At 32.7% G+C, this 10,726-nt stretch overlaps 2 long non-coding RNA genes across 2 annotated transcripts in view; one reads left to right on the plus strand and one right to left on the minus strand.

The window, feature by feature from the left end:
* The first annotated feature begins 1,380 nt into the window (after nt 1-1,380).
* The window catches only part of LOC145248328 (uncharacterized), an 18,397-nt gene continuing 9,051 nt past the window's right edge, over nt 1,381-10,726 (plus strand). The window contains exons 1-2 of the long non-coding RNA XR_013863365.1: nt 1,381-1,598; nt 9,909-9,970. This is a non-coding gene — a long non-coding RNA (uncharacterized LOC145248328). The remainder of the gene's footprint in view (nt 1,599-9,908; nt 9,971-10,726) is intronic.
* LOC145248329 (uncharacterized) lies at nt 9,144-9,682 on the minus strand. Its single transcript, XR_013863366.1, has 2 exons — nt 9,535-9,682; nt 9,144-9,387 (listed from the first exon to the last, which is right to left on the minus strand). It is a non-coding gene; the product is annotated as an uncharacterized LOC145248329 (long non-coding RNA).

Below are 10,726 nucleotides of genomic sequence, written 5' to 3' on the forward strand. Positions count from 1 at the left end.
AATCGGTGTGTATGTATGTATGTATGTATGTTTGTTTGTAACGCTAAAACTTTTGACAGACACAACCAAACTTGACAAATTTGGTATCATATCAAAGCCCCATCACCCGGATGACAAATATCGAAATTTCACGTCAAACGGACCACTAGAAGTTGGTCAACTGATCAGTTATCTTCGAGGGGGGCCCCCAAAAAACCTGTCATTATCTATATATATAAAAGACAAATGTTTGTTTGTAACGCTAAAACTTGAGATGAAAGATTCCTCTCCCCTAAGAATAAAACACATGTTCAATATCTGCTTTTGTTTTTTCATTGTTTATACGGTCCCGAGCAACGCCGGGTAGCCCTGCTAGTCTATAAATATAAAAGCGAAAATGTATGTGTGTTTGTATGCGTGTTCGCTTTTTCTGTGTGTCTACAAAAGGCTTCTTTCAGAGAAACGGTCGGTAGGTTCACAACTTTTTAAAACTTTTTATATCACATATAAAGCGTAATATCTCACAGTTAACAACGAAGCTCGCCTGTCTATTTAATTTGCTCGATTTCAGGAAGATAAATATTCAACATTTGTCGCTCGCCACATGTGGGTTAGTCTTTTTCCTATAACATCTTGGGGAAAATAAAAATCGCGCAGTCAAACTTGACCTCATTAACTTATTAAAACAGGCACCCACCAAATCCAAGTAATTAAATAAATTCAAACGTGTTTCTGCTAGCATCTCGCGATGGGGCAATGGTTAACGTCGCACATTTTTTTTTTTTCCACTTTAATTTACAACTTTGCCTCAACGGTTCAGGTTCGATCTTCATACTTACTTTTTATTTTACCCCCCCCCCCCGAGTTTCCACACACACCTCCAAACACCCGGGCAACGCCGGGTACCCCTCACTAGTGTCTAATAAAGGACATTGTGTAAGGAGTTGAGCAGCGAGAAGATGTCGGTTCACATTACATTGAAACTTTTGCAGGTTAGTGCAGTCAGGGAAGCTGGAAACGGGAGAAATTCTAGAGTCTAGCAGTTCGAGGGAAGAAGCTATAGGGACCTCAACAGTGAAGGGTTGGGATTTTGCTGCTTGTCAGGTTAGTCTGATGTATGTACAGCAAGGAGGCACAAGTGCTTCCTTTGATAATACCACATTCCCATTTATGATATATCAAAAAGAATGTTTCTGAAGTTGATGGAAGGAGACGAATCACGTGGATTTTTTAAAAATAATTATATTTTTCACAAAAAAACGACAAATAAAAAAAAAATATTTTCTAATTTTTTCTAAAAAAATTTAAGAAACTTTCAAAAGTTACGAAATTACGAAAAAGTCTTCCTCCTTTTTCTTCTTCTTCATCATCATCATCATCATCATCATCGTCGTCGTCGCTGTTGTTCTTAGGAAATTTGAAACGTCAATTGTTTGTTTTTAAGATTTGTTCCAGTTCTTAAATATTTCAAGGCTGTTTGAGAAGGATAATTGGGGGGGGGGGGTCACGTGGATTGAAACAAATCTTCATATAAAAACCAAAGACATAAACAACGCGTCTTATTTCTCCTCCAAGACATTTTGAATTCTTTTCACACTCAATTATCACAAGAAAATCTGGTGAGTTTTTTTTTTAAAAACATCAAAATCTAAAAATTAAGGCTTCATTTTTCGCACAAATATGAACTCCATTTTGGAAGAATTACCTTTTTTTTTGTAATTTATTTCCCTTCAGACAAATTTTCCTTAACTCATTAATTGTCAATTATTAGTTTGTTTTTTTGGTTTTTGTTTGTTTTTTGTTTTTTCGTTAATTTATGGCCAAATCTCGGCACTAAAATCAACAGAGTCTAAACCATTTCTGAAATGACCTTTTCGTGTTAATTACAATATTATACTTATCCTAGTTCTAGGAAATACATCCTCCCAAGTATAGCTTTCTCTGTTTGAGTAAGGGCTAGTTTATTGGTAATCGCCTGAGATGTCACTACCGGGAAATGCCGACTGGGCAATTTTTTTTTTTTTTTTCTTTAAGTCAGAGTGCTCTTCTTCAGGGACGTTGACTATTTAATCCCACTTTCCAATCCTTGTGTCAAATTTCTCACCGTGGGAGAGAAATAAATACTGACAATCGCAGTGTGAGTTTATTGCGGAAAAAAATTCTGTGTAAACATTTTTATTTTTTTATTTTTTTAAATATTATAATATGCTGAATCTTTTCGCGTTAAAATCCTTTGAGAAATACACATTTAAATATGTAAATATTAGGTAAAGTTATCCAAAATGGCCCAAATGGACCGCCATTTTTTTTTTTTAAACTTGTTATTCTTTACCTAGTGTTTATATATTTAAAGAATGTATTTCTCAATACAAAATGTGTATTTCTCAATAGATTTTAACTCGAAAAGATTCGTCATCTAATAATATTTGACAAAAAAGAAAATAATGTCCACACAGATTTTTTTTAGTGATTTGCCTAATCAAACATTATTTGATACTAAATATTAGTGATAAAACGATTCGAATATTTTTCCCGATTCTGATACAATTACCAATTCCTTACTAGATTCCCAATTCCAATACAATTACCGATTCCAATTCTTTATAAATCTCTAAACATTTAACTATAACGTTGTTATTTTTGCCCGATTACCGTTATACATGTTAAATCTATCTATATATCTTAGAAGTGAAAATGTATGTGTGTGTGTGTGTGTGTGTGTGTGTGTGTGTGTGTGTGTGTGTGTGTGTGTGTGTGCGTGTGTGTGTTACACTTGCCTACCAAATAACTCTGTCAATTTTCCGTCTACAGACTCGAGATTTGACATAAGGGGTATTGAGATTTGGGAAAATCTTTTTAATCGGTTTTCGGACGGAAATTTGGCTGTTAAGGAATCAAAGTTCAATGATATGAACTTTGAGAACTCTATCAAACTCCTCAGCCAATTTTGGGTCAAAACACTTGAAATTTTAGATATAGGTTACTTAGACATGGATCAAACTTTTTAATTTGATTTGAGCTCAAAACAATAAATGTTAAGGGGTCAAAATTAGTGTCAAAGTTTTTAAAAAATGGACCTCTGCGGTCTCTACCAAATTACTCAGCCAATTTTTGGTCTAAATATTTGAAATTTTACATAAAGTGTATTCAGACCTAAGGCAAGCTTTTTAATCGCTTTTTTTTTTGCTGAAATTTTGGCTTCCAAGGGGACAAAGTTCAAAAGATTTTACCTTTGCGGTCTCTAGCAAACTATTCAGCCAATTTTGGATCTAAACATTTGAAATTTTATATAAAAGGCATTCAGACATGCAGCAAGTTTTTAAATAAGTTTTGGGGCGAAAATTTGGCTGCTAAGAGGTCAAAGTTTACAGAGTTGACCTTTCCAGACTCTACCAAACTCCTCCCCCAATTTGGCGTCTAAACACTTGAAATTTTAGATGTAGGTTACTTAGACATGGGTCAAACATTTTAATTTAATTTGAGACCAAAACAATAAATGTTAAGGGGTCAAAATTGGGGGTCAAAGTTTTAAAAAATTTGACGTCTGCAGTCTCTACCAACTTTTTTCTATGGTAGTTAAGGAAGCCTATTATATAGAAAGGCATTACCGTACATATTCACACTTTTTAATATATACATATGCACATAAAGTTATGAACAGTACATAAGGCCCGAGCAAAGCCGGGCTGAACTGCTAGTATATATACAAAAGTGAAAATATCTGTGTGTGTCTGTGTGTTCGCGTACAGTTCCCTATACCAACTCTACCAATTTTCCGTCTACTGACTCAAGATTTGACATAAGGGGTATTGAGATTTGGAAAATTCGTTTTGATTGGTTTTTGGCTAGAATTTGGCTGTTAAGGGGTCAAAGTTCAACGATTTCACCTCTGAGAACTCTACCAAACTCCTCAGCCAATTTTGGGTCTAAACACTTGAAATTTTGGATATAGGTTGTTTGGACATGGATCAAACTTTTTAATTTGATTTGAGTCCAAAACAATAGATGCTAAGGGGTCATAATTGGGGTCAAAGTTAAAAAAACATACCTCTGTGGTCTCTACCAAATTACTCAGCCAATTTTTGGTCTAAATATTTGAAATTTTACATAAAGTGTATTCAGACATAGGGCAAGCTTTTTAATTTGTTTTTGGCCGAAAATTTGGCTGCCAAGGAGTCAAAGTTCAAAAGATTTTACCTTTGCAGTTTCTAGTAAACTATTCAGCCAATTTTGGATCTAAATATTTGAAATTTTACACAAAGAGTACTCAGATATGTAGCCAACTTTTTAATCAGGTTTTAGTGAAATTTGCGCTGCCAAGAGGTCAAAGTTGAAATAGTTAACCTTTGCAGACTCTACCAAACTCCTCCTCCAATTTTGGGTCTAAACACTTGAAATTTTAGATGTAGGTTACTTGGATATGGGTCAAACATTTTAATTTGATTTGAGCCTAAAACAATAAATGTTACGGGGTCAAAATTGGGGTTAAAGTTAAAACATATTTTACTTCTGCTGTCTCTTTTAACTTTTCTTTATAGTAGTTAAGGAAGTGTATTATATAGAAAGGCATTACCGCACATATTCACATTTTTTAATATATACATATGCACACTTTTTAATATATATATATGCACATAAAGTTATGAACAGTACATAGGGCCCGAGCAAAGCCGGGCTGAACTGCTAGTATAGAAATATTTTCCTAAACGTCAAAAATGCAATTGTGGAGGATGATCTATCTATTTGGTATTTTAAAATCAATAAATATTTATTATTTTATCATTATTATCAGCAATGGAAGATTTTAAACAAAATCAATTAATAAAAAAAAAAACAACTAAAAGAATCCTTTTGGCATCGGAAAATAGGGACAAATTTTTCCGATACCGATTCCGATAACTTCCAAATGTTCCGATTTTTTTCTATTCCAATTAATTATTCCAACATTACTAAATATGTAAAAACAATGGTTTATTTATTGCACTATTCTAAGAAAAAATTCATTTTTATAGTATATATTGTATTCAGTTTCACAGATATTTATTTGACTTTATCATTGGCAAAAAAATAAAATAAATAAAGTGCAACAAACTATGTGTACATTCTATATATCGTTTGAATGTTTTGGGCTTGTTAAGATACATTCGACAGATCATATTTTCTAAATATGCCTTTTAAGCAAAAACAACATTGCACACTTAACTGTCATGTCGAAAATAGTAATATATCCAAAAATTATGAAAAATCAGCAAGTAGAAAATTGTTTATAGTTAAAAGTAATTTTTACGGAAAATTCAGTAAAATCACATTATAAACACAATAAACCAATGTTATCTACTTTATTGGTATGTCGAAATTATTAACACATCCAATTTCATATATGTTGTACAATACTGGTCGAGAGTATGTTAAATTGTTTCATATATGTATTTACATTACCTGTCTGAGGGTAGGTAAATAATTTTAAGTATATGTTTTACATCACTTGTCCTTGCAAAGGTAAAATTGTTTCATATACATGCTGTACATTACCTGTCCTAAGGAAGATACAATTATTTCATACATGTGTAATACCCGTCCTAGGGTAGGCAAAATATTCTTTTCTAGAGATAGAAATTGATACATGGACACCTCAAATTTCTCTATCCTAAGAATAATAGATATGCTTAAAAGTACCTTCATTTTTCACATTGTTTTATATGGTCCCGAGCAACAGCAGGTAGCCCTGAAGAAGAGAGAATATGTGTGTGTGTGAGGACAACTTTCAACCTATATACTCAACGAATTTTGGATCTACAGACTTGAAATTTCATATATATGGTATTCAGACATGTGGGAAACTTTTCAAATGGTTTTCATCTGAGAAAAAAATGGCCGCTAAGGGCTCAAAATTGAAAAATTAGTACTTGGGGATAATTGTGTAGATTTTATATCTGTTTTCAATTGTTTCACGACTGCACATGTGCAAATCGTTCAAATGATAGCCTCCTTATGTTAAGAATAAGTGGGTTTGGAAACACTTTTTAAAGATCGTGGCAAGCTGAACTAATGGTTATCATCATTAACTCACTAGGTTTTGGTTTCCATCTCAGCTCGAGTATTTTTTTTTTTTTTTTGCTTACAAGAAATGAACTGTTTAGAAAAAACATAATACTCGCATACATATATCTCAGTTTCTTTTTTCGTTTTATTTTTTTATTTCACTTTTTTAAAGAATTTAACGTTACATTTAATACCAGGCAATGCCAGGTACATCTGCTAAATATTAGTAACTTATAAGGACTGCTTACAAAAAAATATGATTGAATAATAGATGAAACAGATTTTCATAATGTCATGAAAATTGAAACGTACCAAAATACATTCGACAGTATTTGAAAGACATTTTGCTGCTTATTCAAATTGGCACTTATGGTAATAAAAAAAAATGAAAAAAACTTTTCTCTCGTGTACCTATTTGTCATGGAATGAAAATTGTATATTCCAAAAATCACGAAAATTGATTAAATATTTTTTTTTTCAAAAAAACAAATTTGCTGTTTTTTAGCGATAAGTGAAAGATGAAACCATTTTAATATTTTTCAAAATTTTGTTTTTGATTTACATTTAAATGATTTTCTAAAAGAAATGTTTTCATTATTTTAAAATTTTGTTTTTGATTTACATTTAAATGATTTTCTAAAAGAAATGTTTTAATTATTTTAAAATTTTATGCTATGATAAATGAAAAATAAATAAATACACATTATATTAATAAATTATTGTTTCGTTTTAACTTGTACGTTTTGATTGCCTTTCCGACATTAACCAAAAAAATTTTAAATTTGAAATGAAAGTCGGTTGTCTACCCTTGGTTCCTTCATGGACGCTGCATTTTCCTCCACATTGACACGGAATAAAATTCGATTTGCTTAAATAAAAAAAAAACTACTTGATCAAATTACATGATTTTTTTTTTTTTTTAATATTTCATCTTTACTCCGTGACTGGTACATACATCATATAGACTTTTCTGTATTTTTTTTTTTACTTTTAATTGCTGCCATAAGTGTCAATCTGAATAAGCACCCACATTTTTAATCACCAATCTTTATAACTAACTATAAAAGATCTCTAAAAAAAAAAAAAATTAGTGTTGGAACTTTTAGGGGTATCGGAATCGGAAAAATTAGTACCTACTTTCCGATGCCAATAAACGATTCTTTTAATTATTTTATTTAATTCTGATAAAAGCAAAATCTTCCACTGCTGATAATGATGATAAAATAATCAATATTTATTGATTTTAAACTAACAATAAAACTCAAATCTATAGATCACCACTTACAAGGTTATTTTTTGTGCTGGAGAAAATATTTGCACATTTGATATTTGCTTTTACTATAATTGTGAAAAATAACTTTACAGTTAAATATTTAGAGTTTATAAGGAATCGGAATCAGTAATTGTTTTGTTTTTTTTTACAAGGAAGTCACCCCTTATCAAAGCCCGGAAGCCACTCGGAGATAAGGGTTATTGTGTGTACAGTACGTTAGTGTTGGAGATTTGATAAAGTGCCTTCCTTAAGGGGGCGGTTCATCAAGAATTTGTTTACATTGGACTTGAAGACATCCAGGTTGTAGTCAGGTGGGAAGCAGGCAACTGGAACAGAGTTCCACAGGTGTGCACTTCTAAGAAAGAAGCTTTGTTCATGGAATCTACGTTTTGATTTTGGCACAGATAAGGAGTGGGGAAAATTTTTGAAAGTGGTTTCAGCTAGATGGGTGTTTATCGTGAAAGATTGGCGAGGGGGGACCAGAGATTGGAGTTCAGACGAGCACCTACCATGGTAGTAACGATAAAACAAAGACAGGCTCACAACGTCTCTCCTGTGAGAGAGAGGTTGCAGGGAAGAGAAAAGGGCATCACCCACTAGGCCACGAAGCCTATTTTGTAGACTGTCAAGGCAGGATAGGCTGTTTATAGCAGCTCCTGCCCAGATGTGGCAACAGTAAACCATCCTTGGACGTACTTGGCTTTTATATAGATAGAGAATTGCATCAGGGGTGAGATATCTTCTGGAGCGGTAGAAGGATCCTACCATTTTTCCAGCGACCTTGGCAACTGACTTGATGTACATGTTCCATTTCAGGTCAGGAGTAAAGGTCAAGCCCAGAAGCTTATCAAAACTTGAGCTTCCCCTAGACGAGAGCCACCCATTTCAATTGATACCAGATGGGGATCAGAGCATTGATGATGTAAAGATAGGAGCTTGGTTTTAGATGTATTAAAATTAACCAGCCACCTCCTCCCCCACTGTACCACACGCTCAAGATCAGAGGAGAGAGAATCTGAGAGAACTTTGTCATTTACGGCCTTTGATGTGTTACCATAGATGGTCATGTCATCAGCATAGATGTCAACGAATGATTTAAGTATGTGTTTTGGGAGATCATTGATGTATATCTGGAAGAGAGTTGGGCCCAGGATGGACCCCTGAGGGACTCTAGCATTAATATTGAGGGCCTCTGATTTCTGCCCATCAACCACTACTCTTATGAGCCTATCAGAGAGAAATGATTTAATGATCGAGAAAACTTTTCCAGTTATACCATAGCTGGAAATCTTGTGAAGGAGGCCCTTATGCCATACCTTATCAAAGGCTTTTGATATGTCAAGAGCAATTGCCCTAGAGAGGAAGCCTTTGTCAAGAGATTTGCTAATCCTATGAGATATAACAGTTAGCACATCTGCTGTAGATCTGGCAGAATTGTATCGGAATCGTGAATTTAATAAGGAATCGGTAATTGTATCGGAATCGGGGGAAAATATTGGAATCGTCCCATCACTAAAACAAAATATAGATGTTGCTGAAATATGGTTAATTATTCTTCTGGTCTCAATACTAATGGATTAATCTTACCTACCCAACGTTGCCCGGGACTGTTTTTTTACGTTCATTTTTCTTTCAATTTTGGTTTTAAGCTATACTGTTTGTTTTACTCATTTTTTTTTTTTAAGTTTAAAATTTAATTATTACGGCATCGTTCGGTCATTAAATTATTAATTAAACTAAATTCTTATTTACTATTATTTTTAATCCTTATTTATTGTGAGATATTATCCCACCTCGCTTTTGCCCTTGGCAGAATGAAAGAAAGCAATCATAAATCACAACAGGTTCACCTTTAAGCTTCAACGTAAATTTTATTAAAGTAAAAAAAACGAAATTGTAAAAGATGTGCCATCTTTAGCTTTCTGTTGAAACAGATCTGGTAACACCCGTAAGGGTAGTAGTTCATGGTTTATCTTCACGTTTGCCGGATTCAAGACTACACACTGCTCGAAGAATAGTTGCAACAAGTCGATGAGTTAAGTGATGCCTTCCAAGGATGAATGCTGTGAGTCCGGTAGTCATCATGGAGTTCACTGTAAATAACCATCCGAATGGCAGACACAGAGCAGGTCAAAATGTAGACCATAAAATCATCTCAGAGAGACATTATATAAATAATGATGAAAGTCAATCAAATTGTAGAGCAATTTCCATTAAAAAAAAAATAATTTTCTACTAACCTGCATGTTTTTAACATTCTGGGACTGTTTAAAAGGGTTTTTTTATGTTGCAGTATTTAGAAGCTTTTTTGTTCAACTTAAGACTTCACGCGATCAGCCATTTTGGTTTTAGAGTGAAGATGAGCCACAAGAACATCGGAAATAAATTCTGAAATAGATTTTTAAAAAAAGCTTACAGCTTCAGTATTTTAAAAGTATACAGGTCGGTAGATAATTAAATTCTACTGCGTTTGGTATAAGCTATTTGTTATTGTTGTTGTTTTTTTAGATTTTGCGACTGCTAACTATACTGCAAGGTTACTTGAATTTGATATCAGCAAAGATTTTTAAAAAATTTTATCTTGAAATAATCAATATTTAATTTTTACTTCCAGATCCAAAATGTCAGCCAAATTCATCATTTTCTTTTTGCTGATGTCGTCTTGTGTTTTATTTGGTAAGATTTTTTTTTTTTTTGTCAATTTTTATATCTTTTTGAAGAGGTTCATCTATGATATTTTAGTAAAACTGAGCTAATCAACGTTTGTTTCCCTGGGTTTTTTGGGGATTTTTTTTTGGCATATATTTACAGTCACAGCCAGAGCAGAATGCCAGAAAAACTTCCATCTTAGCATTAAAAATGGTTTTATGTTGTTGTTTTTTAATTATCAATAAATGAGGAATTATTTTTAGTTAAAATCCGTTTAGTATTATGCATGTAAAATTGAGAAATACATGCTTGAAATTTGTCAGTCTTATCGTGAATAAGCAAATTCACACGATATCAGGTCAAATTTGGTTGCCATCTTGTTCTGATTTTGCTTATTCACCATAATGATGACAAATTTGAAGTGTGTTTTTCTCAATTTTACATGTGTAATACTAAATATATTTTAACTAAAAATAATTCCTCATTTAATATTTAACAAAAACAAAAAATAAAACCATTTTTAATGCTCATGCAGAATTTTTTCTTCATTCTACTCTGACCATAACCTTAACGTTTGCTGGCTTTTTTTTCCTGTATATTTTAATCGGCCAACATACATGCTAAAATATTCAATATGCTTCAGTTCAAAACAGATGGACGAAAATGACTATGGAACTTTCTTACACAAATTCGATCGAGATATTAAAACAACCATACAAAAAATGGAAAAATTACAAAAAGATGATTAAACAAAAACACTCTATGCTATTCAATAATATCTGT

Source organism: Euprymna scolopes, chromosome 26 (genome assembly GCF_053919585.1).
Source record: "Euprymna scolopes isolate OS-2025 chromosome 26, ASM5391958v1, whole genome shotgun sequence".
Classification (NCBI taxonomy): Eukaryota; Metazoa; Mollusca; class Cephalopoda; order Sepiida; family Sepiolidae; genus Euprymna; species Euprymna scolopes.